General features: G+C 42.3%; 1 pseudogene; it reads right to left on the bottom strand.

Annotated features, from left to right (window-relative positions):
* Positions 1-1,584: 1,584 nt before the first annotated feature.
* LOC140906007 (cyclin-dependent kinase 2-interacting protein pseudogene) overlaps positions 1,585-20,195 on the bottom strand; it is a 29,242-nt pseudogene continuing 10,631 nt past the window's right edge.

The raw sequence follows: 20,195 nt of genomic DNA on the forward strand, positions 1-20,195 counted from the left end.
ATGTTTTATCCCTGACTGAATACATGATTCCTGATGCTCCATACGGAGCTTCCTCCTTGATTTCAAAGCTAGCAGCTCTGTAAGCCTGATCCAAAGGACACTGAAGTCAGTGGAAAGAGTCCCTTTGACTGCAGTCGGCAATAGATCAGGCCCACAGCAGTGGTAGCAGTGGGCCACTCCTTCCTCTCCTTTTTTTGTGGTGTGAATTATATGCTTCATAAGGTCAACTCTGTTCACAGCGTGATAACGAAGTTCTCACTAATTCACTAGCAACAGCCCTGCTCAAATGAGAGGACAGGAGCTTCATGGGAACACTGTTCCAACCCTGAGGAGTGTGGAGAACTGGAAAGGACAAAATTAAAGTGTGAAGGATGCCAGACTGTTTCTACGAAGCAGCTTTCCATGTTTGAGCTGATGAGGCATAGTTTGTTCCTTCCTTTATTGCAGATGACATTTCCAGAGAAAGCCCTTTTAAACAAACTGATCTGCCTTTTTTTGTACATATCATTTCAAGCTGTCATGGAGGTTTCTTTTTCTTGCAAGCTCCTTAGCAGAGAGAGAGAGAGAAAGAGAGGAGCCAAGACAAAAAATAAATAAACAAATCCTTGTTGTAGAGGGCCAGGGAAACAGAGTTTAGAGACAAAGAGAGATTTGCTTATTCTCTGGAAATACTGGGTGGCAGTGACTCTCCCCATGAACCAGCTCCTTACTGTATATCATCCCAGCTGCTGTGCATGGTTTACCCACATGTCTCTCTGGTGGTTGGGTCACATTCTGGTTCAGTTGGCATTTAGCATCTAACTTACAACTAGTGCAGGCCAGAGGCAACAGACTGTTTAATTAGAACAAAACATTATTATGGCTTGTGGTAGGCACTCCTGGCCTGTGATTTCTGCCCAGTGCTCTGATTGTCAAGATGAAGAAAGATATTCTTTCTTATGCATGTGCATGTCACCATCTGTGTAACATGGTTAAGCCTCTTTCAAGGATGACTTAGGAGAACAAGAAGCTTGATTCTTATTTCTCTCATGCTTGTGTAAATTGGAAATAATTTCACTGAAGTCATTGGAGTAATACTAATATAAAACTTGTGGGAGATCAGAATTGGGACCATTAGGCCAGTCACATAGTGGCAAATGGATAAGCAATTTATTAAGCCCTGGAAAATAATATCACGTTCCAAGCTACTTTCTTTTGCAATGTCTCTACACAAGTTAGTTAATTCTGCCCATGAAGATATTCCAGTGGCATTTTGCCTTTTCTTTTCCACCCACTGCACTGGTATATGGCTGTGCAAGTTGTAGGGCAATGGGGCATCAGGCCCAGAGGTGTAAACTAAGTGGGATGCTCTCAGGCTGCTCATGCAATACCATTGCTCATAAATAGCCTAACTCTCCTCCCACATAAACAGATGTCAATCAAGGGGTAACAAATTAAGTCAGGCCCTTTATCAAAGACCTTTTTTTTCCCCCCAAACAGAGGAAAAACAGATTTTAATAACCTTATAAAAATACAACATATAATTAATCTTGCAGTTTGTTGCTGCTTCAGTGTCACAAGTATCATTAGAAGCAGTCGTAAACGCTACACTTGTCTGTGTCCTGTTTCCAGCAACATGCTTTCTAGCAGTAGTTTACTGCTTTTTTCAATATAGGGCTGGTACAACCAAGATGATAAATAAACCATCATGAGATATTGGTCAGCAGGATGAGCAATCTCTTGCACAGTCATTTGCTTAAGTCGTAGTTCCTTCTTGTACATTTCAGTGAGCTTGAAATAAACCTCATAGAAGTACGTAGTGGGCCATGTGTGAAAGAGTGGTGTCCTGCAATCTCTGTTTTCATAATGGTATGTTTCTAAGTCACAAATTCCTTTAGTAGTTGAACATAGTTTTTCCATTTTCAGTTGTATTGTTGCCATGTTTTCCAAGGTCCCAAGCAATTCTGCACAGAACATCTCAAGTTCTTCATTATAGTCTGGAGACAGCTTTCCACAGTCAGAGGAATGTTGTCACATTCTATCTCCAGCTTGTTATCTTTAAATTGTGTGCCAATTCAAGTTTACAATTTTGTTTGCAGTAGTAAATCCATTATTATTCAGGGTCTCCCATTTCATCATTAAATTATGCCAGTCTGCTGCGTTATCTTTAATTTTTCTTGCACTGACAGATAAGACAGGTCTTTTTGGAGCAACAGCTGCAGGATTCTTTGTTGTAGGCTCTCATTTCTGCCCCAAGAACTCAATGCTGAGGGACATGACCCGTGGTGGAGACAGTATCAAGTAGAGTGCTTGACAGGTGTAGTGCATTTACTAACCATAACAGTGTTCAGGATGTCAGAAACCTCTCTTGGCGCAAAAAAGCAAAAGCACTCTTTGTCTTTATTTATAGTCTGAAGGCAATCTGTGAAACAGGACCTTACAAAAGCCTGACATTTTGGTTTAAACAGGAGGGTTTGGAAAAATTGGCACAGGGATTATGGCTTGGGTCAGCAAATCATTCACAGAAATGTGTCTTTTAGAAAATCATCAGGGACATATGTTTTACACCACTGCTCAGCTGATAAAATAGTAATTCTGCTCAGTGAGTCAAGCACCTCAGGACCAAACACTTGGTGTATATACTAAATTAAGAACTTGTCTACACACAAATGTGCTCCAGTTTAGTTGAACTGATTTAGTTAAACAATTGTAAAAACCCTATGTGAACATCCTTATTTCAGACTGAGTGATTTATTTTGCTGTAGTTTAAATCTGTTCCTAATCAACCTAAGCTAAATGCAAATAAGAATAGTTCAAGCCAAAATAAGAGTATCCACACATCCTTTTACACTAGTTAAACTGAAGTGGTTTAAAACCACACTTTGAGTTTTACTGGTGCAACTCACAAATGAAATGAAGCTGCTATCTGTGGGATTATGAATCAGAATCCTAACTCTTGTCTGTATTCAAAGATGACTTAAATTGAAACCAGTTTTAAAAATGGTTTAGTTAAACAAGTGCAAAACCCTCTGTGGCCACTCTTAGTTCAATTCAAACCTGGTTTATATCAATTTACCTAAACACAAGTCCTTATTGAATTAAGCTAAATCAATATAAACCAGGTTTCATTTAGCTTAATTTGATAAGGACTTGAGTTTAGCTAAATTGATATAAACCAGATTTAAACTGAAGTAAGAGTGGCCACAGAATATGGTTTAAAATCTGGGGGCAGATCCTGAGCTGGTATAGATGGTCATAGTTCCATTTACTTCAGTGACTATTTATACCAGCTGAGGACCTGCTGCCACATCCAACCATGCCCTTTGAATATAGGCAAGACCATTCATCATAATCCCTAATCCCTCAACATAGTGGGCCAGATTTTCCACTGCTCTATTTTTGCACTTAATGCAGGGATGAGGAAAAAGATGCCTTTAAAGTGCTGTCCATATTCTCAGGTATATTTATATATGCTAAGGAAACTTGTGCATGCATGATCTAAACCTTCACAAATGGTGGGACTGCTTCTTGTTCCCATATTTTCATATCTAATTTGTGAGTTGCCTACAGGTGTATTCATTTGGATGATGTGAGAAAGACAGGGCATGCACTTAAAAGGACACTGGTGGGTGCAGCTTATATTCAGTATCCTGCATTCTAGCAAAAATAATTGGTCCTGAAAGGCTTGGTCCCTGGAATGCACAGGGTTAATCATTAAAGTTGCTACTGTTGCAGGAACTGACTGTTCTCTCTCTCCCCCCTTAATATTTCAGGCTTGTCTTTAAGTCAGCACTACTTAAAGAGATACGGGGCTGCTGTGAGGGTATAACCCTGCTTTGAAAAATGTTGATTGAGAAACTAAGGCCTGGTCTACTGCTCTGTTAGAAGTACAATATTTCTTCTGGAATATTTCCTTCCACTTTTCTTCAACACAATCCTCTTCCTTTTGATTTCTCCTCCTGAATATTTTCCCCATCTAATAATATTTGCCTGTTCCTGGATCCTAGGAGGTGAAGTGTCAATATGTTAGTCTCTTTCCCTCAACTGAGGCCCTGTTGTCTAATGGTTAGAACTGGGAATCAGGACAAAGCTGTGCTAATGACTTTCCTACAGCACTGAACCCTCTCCCCTCAAATCTGGGTCTTTGTCTATTATTATTATTTAATTACTTGTACCGTAGAACCTCAGTTACGAGCACCTTGGGAATGGAGGTTGTTCGCAACACTGAAATGTTTGTAACTCTGAACAAAACATTATGGTTGTTCTTTCAAGAGTTTACAACTGAGCATTGACTTTGCTTTGAAACTTTTCTATACAGAAGAAAAACACCGCTTTTAACCATCTTAATTAAAACGAAAAAGCACAGAAACAGTTTCTTTACCTTGTCAAATCTCTTTTTAAACTTCCCCTTTATTTTTTTAGTAGTTTATGTTTAACACAGTATTGCACTGCATTTGTTTTTTGTTTGTCTCTGCTGCTGCCTGATTCGTACCTACGGTTCCAAATGAGGTGTGCGGTTGACTGGTCAGTTTATAACTCTGGTGTTTGCAACTCTGAGGTTCTACAGTATTACAGTAGGCTAAGTGGAGAGAGTAGTTGGGGGAACACCTGAAACATAAGGGGCTTCTTGTGCAGAGCTGGAATGATACCATCCCTTCAAACAGAATCTGCTGGATTTCCCTACCCATACTCTTGATTCTGTGCCATAGTCGCAACTCTTCTACCATGACTAACTGGGGCATAACATCTCTTTGTCTTGATTTCCCCATCTGTAAAAAGAGGATAATACATAATTCTCAGGGATGTTTCGAGCCATAATGATGAATATTACATAGCACTTTGAAGGTATAATGCACTTATACTGCAGTTGCTCAGTATTATTTCTAGAAATGTTGTGAGAAGGTGAAATAATGTTCAAAGAGCTGCTATTTCTTTCAGGAGACAAGAGCATTATTTATTGTAGTACTAGTGGCAAAGTGGCTGCTTTCCAGGCTCATTTACTTTTCAAGTATGCATATGTGTATATATAAAAAAAATGTCTGTACGGAAACAATAGGGCATTGTGTTTCAGAGATGTGCAAGTTATAGGCAACTTTTAAAAGTTTGGAGGATGAAAACACATACAGGTTTCTTGAGCCATGAGTACGTGCTTTGACTTTACAAGTGGGCATTTTTATAGAAGCAGGGGTCAAGGTTAAATATAGTTCCTGATTCTCTGTTGCCCTGTATCTTTTGTGATTTCTTTTACTGAAGTGCAAATGGGATATAAAATGCTATCATTCTGATCTGTTAATGTTTTACACTGACTTTGTATTCACTTTCCACTGGTGTAAATGATTACACAAAGTGCAGAACAATGGAGAATTGGCTCCATTGTTTATTTTCAGGGCCTGTCAAGGTTCCTCCCCCACTCTGAACTCTAGGGTACAGATGTGGGGACCTGCATGAAAAACCTCCTAAGCTTATCTTTACCAGCTTAGGTCAAAACTTCCCCAAGGTACAAAATATTCCACCCGTCGTCCTTGGATTGGCCGCTACCACCACCAAACTAATACTGGTTACTGGGGAAGAGCTGTTTGGACGCGTCTTTCCCCCCAAAATACTTCCCAAAACCTTGCACCCCACTTCCTGGACAAGGTTTGGTAAAAAGCCTCACCAATTTGCCTAGGTGACTACAGACCCAGACCCTTGGATCTTAAGAACAATGAACAATCCTCCCAACACTTGCACCCCCCCTTTCCTGGGAAATGTTGGATAAAAAGCCTCACCAATTTGCATAGGTGACCACAGACCCAAACCCTTGGATCTGAGAACAATGAAAAAGCATTCAGTTTCTTACAAGAAGACTTTTAATAAAAATAGAAGTAAATAGAAATAAAGAAATCCCCCCTGTAAAATCAGGATGGTAGATATCTTACAGGGTAATTAGATTCAAAAACATAGAGAACCCCTCTAGGCAAAACCTTAAGTTACAAAAAAGATACACAGACAGAAATAGTTATTCTATTCAGCACAATTCTTTTCTCAGCCATTTAAAGAAATCATAATCTAACACATACCTAACTAGATTACTTACTAAAAGTTCTAAGACTCCATTCCTGGTCTATCCCCGGCAGAAACCAGCATATAGACAGACACGCAGACCCTTTATTTTTCTCCCTCCTCCCAGCTTTTGAAAGTATCTTGTCTCCTCATTGGTCATTTTGGTCAGGTGCCAGCGAGGTTACCTTTAGCTTCTTAACCCTTTACAGGTGAGAGGAGCTTTCCCCTGGCCAGGAGGGATTTCAAAGAGGTTTACCCTTCCCTTTATATTTATGACAGGGCCAAATTCCTGATCTTGGTGCTAAACTGATGCATGCCTACGCAACACTACTGGCAAACTGAGGAAGAAAGTCCACTGTTGTGTCTTGTATTCTTTATACAACAAAAACAACATGCTGCAACTATGAGTGTAGATGGGTCCCAAATAACTATTTACTTAATATGCGCAAACGTGCTAGGCCAAGCTACATACATGCTGATGCTCTGATTGCTCTCTAAAACACAGAACACTTTTTAAACTTTTTAAAGGGATAGTACTCTTTTCCTATAGGTTACTTTACACTTTGCAACCAGTCAGCCATATAGTCATTGACTCCAACTTCCACTGCCATATATAGCTGTGGAACTGCTGCAAAGTGATGGGCAGAACTGCCAGCTCAATGGATTTCTTTTGTAGACAGGGTTGTCTCTCTTTCTCTCCAGCCATGTCTACAATACAGGAACAAACAAAAAACAAACAAAAGGAAGTATTTTTTCACACAATGCACAGTCAACCTGTGGAAGTCCTTGCCAGAGGATGTTGTGAAGGCCAAGACTATGACAGGGTTCAAAAAAGAACTAGATAAATTCATGGTGGCTAGGTCCATCAGTGACTATTAGCCAGGATGGACAGCGATCGTGTCCCTAGCCTCTGTTTGCCAGAAGCTGGGAATGGGCGACAGAAGATGGATCACTTGATGATTCCCTGTTCTGTTCATTCCCTCTGGGGCACCTGACATTGGCCACTATCGGAAGACAGAATACTGGGCTAGATGGACCTTTGGTCTGACCCAATATGGCCATTCTTATGTTTCTTAACTATAACGGCATAGCTGTGCCAGCATAACTGCAAGGTTAGATGCAACTACGTGACAGAAGAAGTTTTTTTGTCATTGTAGGAAGACCACTGAATGATGATAGCTAACTTGACAGATGCATATTTCCTTTAACCTAGCCGTGTCTATACCTGGGGTTAGGTTGGCAGAACTGTGGCACTGAGGAGTGTGGATTTTTTACACCCCTGAGTGCTGTAGCTATATCTATCTACATTTTAAGTATAGACCAGGGCACACTCTCACTGTTCTACACAGCTGGTTTAGGTGAATGCCTGTGCTGATTGGCTGCCCTTCCCCAAACCAGTCAATCATAGCAGCACTTCCTAGCCCAGGTTCAGTCCTAGATGACTGTGTGCTTTGTTCCCATTATTGATAGATTAGGAATGAATTTAACCCCATATAAATTGCATTGCAATATGGGTAGCATTGTTATGTTGGTTCATATTAAAGAAGCTCTGTATTAAAATCACAAATGAGTTTGATTCCCCATAGTTTAAATTCCAGAGTATTACTAATTAAGAGGTATCTTGGTTTTTGGTCTCTTGTTTTTACTCTTTATCTCCCTCTCTGTGTAAAACATGCAAGCTGCTAATTGTGTTAGTACATTCTAAGACAGAGTCTGATCTCAAAGCAATACTTTGTAACAACAGAAACAGCACACAGAGACTCCCCACCCTTTTGCTGTGTTTATCTCGCTTTGTTAACACTTGTGATTAAAATAGAGATAGAGGATGTATGTGGATGTATGTTTGGTGTGGATAATAAATGAATGATCAGGGAGGTGCCAGCCTAAGAATCCAGTGGCGATCGGCCGAAGAATGCGCAGGGTGGAGACAACCAGATGACCCCCTAGAGGGCAGACTGGAATCCACCCAACAGCCTCAAGGATGGGAGAACTGAAGATCTGGCAGCACGGAGCCATCAGGAATGTGCCATCTGCTGATTGATTCAGCAACAGAGTGATAAAGCAATTCCCATAGACTGGCATAGGAAGAAATTCCTATAAAAATGGACTCTAGAAACAGAACTTTGGGGTCTGATTCTGCAAACCAACTTCCAGGAGCATCAGATGAGCATCTGACAAGGCCCTGCTCCCTCCTCGTGTCCAGGCCACCTGGCCAGTGTCTTGGCATGAGCAACTCTAAGGCTGGTAACTATGATAACAACCTTGCAGAACCTGTGTGTGTGTGAATGAATGAATGTGTGAATAAATATGAAACTGAATGGAATGTTTTAGCTATAATTAACTGCTTACTATGATTCTTTCTGTATTCACAATAAATGTAGCATTTTGCCTTTTCCCCTTTAATAAGATCCTGCTGGTTTTTATTTTATTGGTAGAACAGCATTGGTTATTACAACACATTTGTAATGACAGAAGCACCTATCTATTTCTTAATTAACTTTAGTAGTGATAGCATGCTCACTTTTGTTTAGTATGACAAAGTAAGGACTACGGGGTTAGGAATTAAACATTTTTCTCTAGTATGTTGGTTAGGATTTCAGGTATGAGTACTCGTGCTGTCAAAAGTTACTATCAGAAACAGATGAAAGTGAAAAAATATCTTTTAGTTCTCATGCCAAATGTTTTGTCTGGCTTGTCAAAATATAAGGGTGACTCAATCTAACATTTGAAGACTTCTGTGTATACTCCTGGGTGGAATGGAATGGAATTGCAAATGGCTCTTTGCAATGTATCCAGGGATATTGTAACATCCTTAGGAGCTCAGTGTTTCTAATGTTGCGTGAACTTAGTTTTGTCTGAGCACAGAACTCAGAGCCTTGTGGTTGAGCTCCGCTTGGTGGAATACAAGGAAGGAAAGTTCCTTATATCTTTCCTCCCTGTTCTCCTATTTGGGCAGATAGTCAGTAGCCTGCCGCTGAATCTGACTTAATGTTTGTACAGAACAGAGATGGGCTAAAACTGCAAAATTCAGATTTGTTGTGTGTAGGTCTAGAGTTTTGGTTTGGGCCCATCTCTAAGAATATGCTTTGATGTACAGGGTGCAGACTCGACAGTGAAACTAGATGACCTTCCTACCCATTTATAGCTCTCATTTGAAGGCCAATGAAATCAGTCAGCACACCTTCCCCACATTGGGGCAGCATGAATCATAGAATCATAGAATATCAGGGTTGGAAGGGACCTCATAGATTCATAGATTCATAGATTCATAGATATTTAGGTCAGAAGGGACCATTATGATCATCTAGTCTGACCTCCTGCACAATGCAGGCCACAGAACTTCACCCACCACTCCTAAAAAAGACCTCACACCTATATCTGTGCTATTGAAGTCCTCAAATTGTAGTTTGAAGACCTCAAGGAGCAGAGAATCCTCCAGCAAGTGACCCATGCCCCATGCTACAGAGGAAGGCGAAAAACCTCCAGGGCCTTCCAATCTGCCCTGGAGGAAAATTCCTTCCCGACCCCAAATATGGCGATCAGCTAAACCCTGAGCATATGGGCAAGATTCATCAGCCAGATACTACAGAAAATTCTTTCCCGGGTAACTTGGATCTTACCCCATCTAAAAACCCATCACAGGCCATTGGGCCTATTTACCATGAATATTTAATTACCAAAACCATGTTATCCCATCATACCATCTCCTCCATAAACTTATCGAGTTTAATCTTAAAGCAAGATAGATCTTTTGCCCCCACCACTTCCCTCGGAAGGCTATTCCAAAACTTCACTCCTCTGATGGTTAGAAACCTTCGTCTAATTTCTAATCTAAATTTCCTAGTGGCCAGTTTATATCCATTTGTTCTTGTGTCCACATTGGTACTGAGTTTAAATAATTCCTCTCCCTCTCTGGTATTTATCCCTCTGATATATTTATAGAGAGCAATCATATCTCCCCTCAACCTTCTTTTAGTTAGGCTAAACAAGCCAAGCTCCCTGAGTCTCCTTTCATAAGACAAGTTTTCCATTCCTCGGATCATCCTAGTAGCCCTTCTCTGTACCTGTTCCAGTTTGAATTCATCCTTCTTAAACATGGGAGACCAGAACTGCACACAGTATTCCAGGTGAGGTCTCACCAGTGCCTTATATAACGGTACTAAAACCTCCTTATCCCTACTGGAAATACCTCTCCTGATGCATCCCAAGACGACATTAGCTTTTTTCACAGCCATATCACATTGGCAGCTCATAGTCAACCTATGATCAACCAATACTCCAAGGTCCTTTTCCTCCTCCGTTACTTCTAGTTGATGCGTCCCTAGCTTATAACTAAAATTCTTGTTATTAATCCCTAAATGCATGACCTTACACTTCTCACTATTAAATTTCATCCTATTCCTATTACTCCAGTTTACAAGGTCATCCAGATCCTCCTGTAGGGTATCCCTGTCCTTCTCTAAATTAGCAATACCTCCCAGCTTTGTATCATCTGCAAACTTTATTAGCACACTCCCACTTTTTGTGCCCAGGTCAGTAATAAAAAGATTAAATAAGATTGGTCCCAAAACTGATCCTTGAGGAACTCCACTGGTAACCTCCCTCCAACTTGACAGTTCACCTTTCAGTAGGACCCGTTGTAGTCTCCCCTTTAACCAATTCCCTATCCACCTTTCAATTTTCCTATTGATGCCCATCTTATCCAATTTAACTAATAATTCCCCATGTGGCACAGTATCAAACGCCTTACTAAAATCTAAATAAATTAGATCCACTGCGTTTCCTTTATCTAAAAAATCTGTTACTCTCTCAAAGAAGGAAATCAAGTTGGTTTGGCACGATCTACCTTTTGTAAAACCATGTTGTATTTTGTCCCATTTACCATTGACTTCAATGTCCTTAACTACCTTCTCCTTCAAAATTTTTTCCAAGACCTTGCATACTACAGATGTCAAACTAACAGGCCTATAATTACTTGGATCACTTTTTTTCCCTTTCTTAAAAATAGGAACTATGTTAGCAATTCTCCAATCATATGGTACAACCCCTGAATTTACAGATTCATTAAAAATTCTTGCTAATGGGCTTGCAATTTCTTGTGCCAATTCTTTTAATATTCTTGGATGAAGATTATCTGGGCCCCCCGATTTAGCCCCATTAAGCTCATGAGGTCATCTAGTCCAACCCCCAGCTCAAAGCAGGACCAATCCCCAATTAAATCATCCCAGCCAGGGCTTTGTCAAGCCTGACCTTAAAAACTTCTAAGGAAGGAGATTCTACCACCTCCCTAGGTAACGCATTCCAGTGTTTCACCACCCTCCTAGTGAAAAAGTTTTTCCTAATAACCAACCTAAACCTCCCCCACTGCAACTTGAGACCATTACTCCATGCCCTGTCCTCTTCCACCACTGAGAATAGTCTAGAACCATCCTCTCTGGAACCACCTCTCAGGTAGTTGAAAGCAGCTATCAAATCCCCCCTCATTCTTCTCTTCTGCAGACTAAACAATCCCAGTTCCCTCAGTCTCTCCTCATAAGTCATGTGTTCCAGACATCTAATCATTTTTGTTGCCCTTCGCTGGACTCTCTCCAATTTATCCACATTCCTCTTGAAGTGTGGGGCCCAAAACTGGACACAGTACTCCAGATGAGGCCTCACCAATGTCGAATAGAGGGGGACGATCACGTCCCTCGATCTGCTCGCTATGCCCCTACTTATACATCCCAAAATGCCATTGGCCTTCTTGGCAACAAGGGCACACTGCTGACTCATATCCAGCTTCTCGTCCACTGTCACCCCTAGGTCCTTGTCCGCAGAACTGCTGCCTAGCCATTCGGTCCCTAGTCTGTAGCTGTGCATTGGGTTCTTCCGTCCTAAGTGCAGGACCCTGCACTTATCCTTATTGAACCTCATCAGATTTCTTTTGGCCCAATCCTCCAATTTGTCTAGGTCCCTCTGTATCCTATCCCTGCCCTCCAGCGTATCTACCACTCCTCCCAGTTTAGTATCATACGCAAATTTGCTGAGAGTGCAATCCACACCATCCTCCAGATCATTGATGAAGATATTGAACAAAACCGGCCCCAGGACCGACCCCTGGGGCACTCCACTTGACGCCGGCTGCCAACTAGACATGGAGCCATTGATCACTACCCGTTGAGCCCGACAATCTAGCCAACTTTCTACCCACCTTATAGTGCATTCATCCAGTCCATACTTCTTTACCTTGCTGACAAGAATACTGTGGGAGACCGTGTCAAAAGCTTTGCTGAAGTCAAGAAACAACACATCCACTGCTTTCCCTTCATCCACAGAACCAGTAATCTCACCATAGAAGGTGATTAGATTAGTCAGGCATGACCTTCCCTTGGTGAATCCATGCTGACTGTTCCTGATCACTTTCCTCTCATGTAAGTGCTTCAGGATTGATTCTTTGAGGACCTTCTCCATGATTTTTCCGGGGACTGAGGTGAGGCTGACTGGCCTGTAGTTCCCAGGATCCTCCTTCTTCCCTTTTTTAAAGATTGGCACTACATTAGCCTTTTTCCAGTCATCCGGGACTTCCCCCGTTTGCTACGAGTTTTCAAAGATAATGGCCAATGACTCTGCAATCACAGCCGCCAATCCCTTTAGCACTCTTGGATGCAACTCGTCCTGCCCCATGGACTTGTGCACATCCAGCTTTTCTAAATAGTCCCTAACCACCTCTTTTTCCACAGAGGGCTGGCCATCTATTCCCCATGTTGTGATGCCCAGCGCAGCAGTCTGGGAGCTGACCTTGTTCGTGAAGACAGAGGCAAAAAAAGCATTGAGTACATTAGCTTTTTCCACATCCTCTGTCACTAGGTTGCCTCCCTCATTCAGTAAGGGGCCCACACATTCCTTGGCTTTCTTCTTGTTGCCAACATACCTAAAGAAACCCTTCTTGTTACTCTTGACATCTCTCGCTAGCTGCAGCTCCAGGTGCGATTTGGCCCTCCTGATTTCATTCCTACATGCCCGAGCAATATTTTTATACTCTTCCCTGGTCATATGTCCAAACTTCCACTTCTTGTAAGCTTCTTTTTTATATTTAAGATCCGCTAAGATTTCACCGTTAAGCCAAGCTGGTCGCCTGCCATATTTACTATTCTTTCGACACATCGGGATGGTTTGTCCCTGTAACCTCAACAGGGATTCCTTGAAATACAGCCAGCTCTCCTGGACTCCTTTCCCCTTCATGTTAGTCCCCCAGGGGATCCTACTCATCCGTTCCCTGAGGGAGTCGAAGTCTGCTGTCCTGAAATCCAGGGTCCGTATCCTGCTGCTTACCTTTTTTCCCTGTGTCAGGATCCTGAACTCAACCAACTCATGGTCACTGCCTCCCAGATTCCCATCCTCTTTTGCTTCCCCCACTAATTCTTCCCGGTTTGTGAGCAGCCGGTAAAGAAAAGCTCCCCCCCTCCCCAGTTGGCTCCTCTAGCACTTGCACCAGGAAATTGTCCCCTACGCTTTCCAAAAACTTCCTGGATTGTCTATGCACCGCTGTATTGCTCTCCCAGCAGATATCAGGAAAATTAAAGTCACCCATGAGAACCAGGGCGTGCGATCTAGTAGCTTCTGCGAGCTGCCGGAAGAAAGCCTCATCCACCTCATCCCCCTGGTCTGGTGGTCTATAGCAGTCTCCCACCACTACATCACTTTTGTTGCTCACACTTCTAAACTTAATCCAGAGACACTCAGGTTTTTCTGCAGTTTCGTACCGGAGCTCTGAGCAGTCATACTGCTCCCTTACATACAGTGCTACTCCCCCACCTTTTCTGCCCTGCCTGTCCTTCCTGAACAGTTTATAACCATCCATGACAGTACTCCAGTCATGTGAGTTATCCCACCAAGTCTCTGTTATCCCAATCACGTCATAGTTCCTTGACATCACCAGGACCTCCAGTTCTCCCTGCTTGTTTCCAAGGCTTTGTGCATTCATATATAAGCACTTGAGATAACCTGCTGATCGCCCCTCCCCTCACAGAGATTCCTGCCTGTGCTTCCTCCCGGTATCCCGCTTTCCCACTTACCTCAGGGCTTTGGTCTCCTTCCCCCGGTGAACCTAGTTTAAAGCCCTCCTCACTAGGTTAGCCAGCCTGCTCGCAAAGATGCTCTTCCCTCTCTTCGTAAGGTGGAGCCCATTTCTGTCCAGCACTCCTCCTTCATGGAAGACCATCCCATGGTCAAAGAATCCAAAGCCTTCTCTCCGACACCACCTGTGTAGCCATTCGTTGACTTCCACGACTCGACGGTCCCTACCCAGGCCTTTTCCTTCCACGGGGAGGATGGACAAGAACACCACTTGCGCCTCAAACTCCTTTATCCTTCTTCCCAGAGCCACGTAGTCCGCAGTGATCTGTTCAAGGTCATTCTTGGCAGTATCATTGGTGCCCACGTGGAGAAGCAGGAAGGGGTAGCAATCCGAGGGCTTGATGAGTCTCGGCAGTCTCTCCATCACATCGCGAATCTTAGCCCCCGGCAAGCAGCAGACTTCTCGGTTTTCCCGGTGAGGGCGGCAGATAGATGACTCAGTCCCCCGGAGGAGAGAGTCCTCGACCACCACCACCCGCCTCCTTCTCTTGGGAGTGGTGGTCGTGGAACCCCCCATCTCAGGACAGTGCATCTCATGCCTTCCAACCAGCAGAGTCTCCTTCTGCTTTCTCCCCCCAGACATATCATCTGGTCCACTCTCCGCAATGGTAGCTGTGGAGAGAACATGAAAGTGGTTAGTTACCTGTGTCCGCGTTGCTGGAACCCGGACATTCCCCCTTCTTCTGGAGGTCACATGTTGCCAAGCTTCTTCACTGGCCTCTTGGCTCCGCCGTGCAACCTGCTCTAAATCTTTAGAGCTTTGTGCCCGTAGAAGCATATCCTGACTTTTGTCCAGAAAATCCTCCGTTTCTCGTATGCAACCAGGGTCATTATCTGTTGCTCCAGACCTTCAATCTTCTCTTCCAATATGGAGACTAACTTGCACTTTGTACAGACAAAGTCGCTTCTGTCCTGTGGAAGAAAGACAAACATGGCACATCCAATGCAGGTCACAACAGCTGAACGCCCCCTTCCATATCACCTTCCTACTATGAGCTTCCTCAGAGAAGTTGGCAAGATGTAAGCCTCACTGGGCTCACTCCAGGCGAACTCCCAGGCAAACTCCTGCTGTGTGCTCCTCTGCTTTTTCCCCGCTGCTCAGCTGGTTCACGAAGCTCTGGCTATTTTTAAACAGCCAGGCTTCCCTGAAACAAACAAACAGACAGCCCCAGTGCCCACCCCCTGCAGGCTACCAGCCAATCAGGCACTTGCTCAGGCTCTCCCAGCAAACACACACTCGGATACTTACTCAGCAAAAAGAAAAGGAGTACTTGTGGCACCTTAGAGACTAACCAATTTATTTGAGCATGAGCTTTCGTGAGCTACAGCTCACTTCATCGGATGCATGCCGATGTCTGCTGCAGTTTCCACGGCATGCATCCGATGAAGTGAGCTGTAGCTCACGAAAGCTCATGCTCAAATAAATTGGTTAGTCTCTAAGGTGCCACAAGTACTCCTTTTCTTTTTGCGAATACAGACTAACACGGCTGTTACTCTGAAACCTGTCATTACTCAGCAAACACGCACTTGGATACTCACCAATCCCAGGCAAACTCCTGCTGTGTGCTGCTCAGCTGGTTCCCCGCTGCTCAGCTGGTTCGCGAAGCTCTACCTATGAATCTTCATAGGTCTACCCATAGCTTCCCAACTGTTTTGCTTTCCCAGCCAGGAAGGAGCAAGTTAGATTGCATGGAATGGCAGGATCCAATCCCCAAGGCACATCAATAACAACAACAAAAAAGTCTGAGTGAAGCCTCCCTAGAGATGGATGCTGTAAATCATATAGTCCTTTTTATAGCATCAGTTCAGTAACTACAACAAGAACAAAGATTAGTTTTTAATAACTTGGTTTTGAACTAGGCCAGCACCTTGAGCAATTGAGTGGTGTCTGACAGACACAAATATCTTCCAACAGAGACAGAGTCCCTTTTTAACAATGCAAATATTAACTAAATTATAAATCATTTCATAGTCTTTTTCCAGAGAAATCCCAAGTCAGAGTCCTTGTCACTAGTATCCTATAGCCCAACACCTATGATGCCAAAACAACCCCTCAAAAATAAGCTTTCCCTTTTTGTGTGTGAGCTTTCCCTATCATTTTTCTGTCAACATAATTGCTTGGAGGCCAGATTGCATATCAGATAGTCCCCATGGATAAATATAGACAAGGGATGCTACTGCTCTAGGAACGAAAGTCATGGGAATTTCTCACAAGAGCTCTTTCCCTCTGCTTTGGGTTCCTTTTAATAGTTTCCATATGGTGTATGCCTCTGGATCTTACATGCAGGTGCTGGGATGTGTAAGCATGAAGATGGAGGGTGGAAGGAAACTTAACCCCAAACATTGTTCAAAATCCAGGGCAATCACAACCCCTGGTCGTGGGGAAAGTGCAGAGACTGCTCCCTCTACGTGAGCTAAGAAAGAACCTTGTCTTTTAATGGAAGTGTTGCCCAGCAACAACAGCAGAGTAACTGTAGAAATGGTAAATCTTGTGCTATTAGTACTCTCTGCCATTAGTATGGAAGTACCATCACACCAATAAGATGTAAGGGACCAGGGCACAGGCTGTCTGTTCTAGCGATAACAGTTGGACTGAGGTCTGGCCACTTGGCAGGAGTTGGATGAATCACAAGGCCAGGTCCCATAAACATAATTCAGAGTCACAGACTGGAGATTAGAGGCAGTGCCAGGCTAGAATTGAGAGGCAGGAATCAGGATCAAAATCTGGCTGGAGTCAGAGATTAGGTAAGTCTGACATTGCAGCAGACCAAGGTCTTTATGGTTGCCCAGACAACTTCCTGGGGCAACCCTTGAGATTAAGTAGGGACACTTGGCCAATCAGAGTGCCTCAGGATACTGTCACTCCGGGTCTCTTGGGCTGTACTTCCTGCAGCACCTAGTCTCCACAGTGCTCCCAGGCTGTACCTATGCATAGCTTCCCAGTAGCACTGTGGGAACCTCATCCTCCCAACCACCTGGCTCTGCAAACCTGGTTCTGGTCCCTGGGTCCTTATGTAAGATTCTTCCTTCCAAACCTGGCCAGCTCATTTCCTTCCAACATAAATGTGAGCTCCTGGCTTTACCTCTTTATTTAAAGCTATGGAGAGGATGGACTTCTAACTACAGCTGTGCAAATAATGGATTTTTTGGTACATTGGCATTTTCACTAAATCAAAAAATTCATTTCAGGTTGGACAAAAAATGAAAATTTTCAGCAAATCGAAAAGTTGGAAAAATTGTCATTTTGGGTCAAATGAAACCTTTTGTTTCAATGAAACTGAAATGTTTTGTTTTGATTCTGACCATTTTAAAATATTTTGATTTTTTAAAAAAAATTTTTTTTTAAATCATTGCGAAATTATTGAAACAAAATGTTTTGATTTTGATACAGTTTGATACAAATTTGATACAATTTTGAAACAATTTGATAAAATCCACACACATTCATGAAACATTTCTGTGTTGGTGAAACCTGGAAAAAATGTGGCCCCAAAATTTCACCCAGCTCTACTTCTAGCCTGTTCTATTGAGCATAGGAATACTTGCTACAGTGTTTTACTGTGACTTTCAGCTTCCTGTAAAACCCAGATGAAAAGCCTCTATTTTCCATACTCAGTTGAGGATTCCAATGACTTTCCCAACTTCTCTGACTTACCTGTATTTAACACCTCCCCATGACCCCTTTTGTGTATCTTCATGGGTGCACGTTTCTGTTGCCTGCCATATTTACAAATTTGAAAAGACATTTAAAAGAGAGCCATTTTAAAAATGTCATTGTGATGGTTTGTTCTCCGAACAAAATCTGTCATGTTTCTACTTTTCATAAAATATGGTATCATAAAAAACCTGGAAATTTAGTGCTGTTGCTTGTCTGGAATAGGGACAAAAGATCTAGAGGTGCTATATTTCCCCAGCCAGCACATGTTTCTGTAATGTTTCTAGTGGGTAATGCTTTGTTAGGGGGATGATGTATGTCTTTTGTGGAGGCTACAGTACACTGTCATTTTTGCAGTTTGTCCACAGAATTTTTACCAACCATATTATTTTTCTGAGATGAGAAAAGCTACACTTCCCATTCTGACAGGGTAGGATACACAGACATAAATCACGCTGCCGTTCTATAGCTCCAATGAATCTCATGAAATGAGAGGATAGCAAACTGTAATTAATTTGTAGTGAAATCCCTATAGAAAAACATACTTCCCTTAAGGTATAATATGTTTTTAATGAGAAGTATAGCTCTAGATACAATGTATTCCACCCTAGCTGCTTTGGTATGCAGCATATTAAATCAAACACTTGCAATAATAAAATTTGAAATCTGAGATGCCATATTTCTTTTGGATGAGGAACTAATTGTACCATATCACTGACATGCTCAAGAAATGTTACTTAAAGATCAAGCTTCAACATCAGTAACCATTTTCTAAAGATGCATACTTTCAGCTCTGAAAAGGTGACTTTGTTTATGTACTGTCAGCTACATTATGTATTGAATTCGCAAACCAAAAATGATGTTAAGGTAGCATTTGTAAATATGTTGATATTTTAAATTCCAGTTGCTGCATTTAACCAATTCCAGATTTAAACAATGAGACCAAAATTGCTTGATAGATAGAAGTACTCTTAAAAAAAGCCATCTAATTATAAGATGTAAGAGGTGTTGTCATATTCAGATATGCCAAACTACTATTCTTTACTACCTGTGGCCTTTATGTTATAAAAAAGAATTCCATCATGAATTTCAGCAGTTGCTGCCTAAGTATACTGTTTAATTTAATTGTCTCTGTAGGGGTTTTGAGCATTTATGAACATTGCAGTGCTACCTGGTGTGTGTGTGGAGCAACTCTGGAAATGTTCTCTTGGAGGAATAGGTCAAACTTGGCACTTACCACCTGGGAGCAACACATGCAAATGGATATTTAACTGTGATGATTCTTACTTCTATACAAAGGGTTAAACAGAGTGTCAGTTGGGAAGGGATTTTCCACCATGGCATAATGAAAGGAATCTGACATGGGTTTTCATCTTTTCCTGTAGCATGGAACTTGATTCATTCTCACCTAACCTTTCTGGAACATGAACTATATACAGATTCTTCACTCTTGTTTTTTGTAAGGGAATGCTTGAATGACAGCCCTCACTCATCAGTTCTTGAATTGACTGACCAGGCTGCCATTTTATTACTAAAGTAAACTCTAGGGAAGAATGTCTTGGAAGCTGTAAAATGGGAGTGATTGGTCACTTCTGGCTTGGTTATTTGGTTCCTTTCCCCTCCTCCCCCCAAATTATACATGCTGAGGAAATCTAGCTGGACTCCAATGCAATAAGATAGCATAGAGGTCGTCTGTGGGGCAGAAATATGGCATAAAGCCATTCATCTATCTTAGGTATTCATACAGTCCCCTTTATCTGGCCTCACGATCTTTAATGTACTTATTCTTATAACACCCTGTGAGATAGGGCAGTGCTATTAGCTCCATTTTACAGATGAGAAAGTGAGGCATGGAGAGACTAGGGCTCAGACCATCCAAAGTTCTTTGATGTTGCTTTGCTCAGCATTGCCACATGTGGCACATGCATCTTTCCTTTGGAGAGGCTATGGAGCACTGGAAGTGGGGGGGTCACTGGTGCCTGGACTGTGGTGCTGCCCATGCAGGGTAAACTCGCTCTCGAGTCCAAACTGGAGTCCTTAAAGGGGCCTTAATTGCATGTAAGTGTAATTTATTGCCAGAGCACTGTAAACAGGCCACAGTATACATGAGAGTTAGGCCCAAAATTTTTAAGAGTGTGCAACAAGCAGCAGTGCTGGCCAGATAGGGCCAGATTCTTTCACCCTTTCTCTCGGTGAGTAGTTCCTTACTCACAGAGTAATTCCAATAAAGCCAGTGGGACAACTCACGTTCTAATCATGACTAACTGTGGTAGAATCAGGCCCCATAATTTGAATAAAATATACATGCTTAGTGCATGATAGTTTATATTTTAAGTTATTAATGAATATGGTGATCTGAAGAAAGAAAATGTATAAATAATTAATATTAAATAAACACTGGTTT

This window comes from Lepidochelys kempii, chromosome 1, assembly GCF_965140265.1.
Source record: "Lepidochelys kempii isolate rLepKem1 chromosome 1, rLepKem1.hap2, whole genome shotgun sequence".
In the NCBI taxonomy this organism is placed as follows: Eukaryota; Metazoa; Chordata; order Testudines; family Cheloniidae; genus Lepidochelys; species Lepidochelys kempii.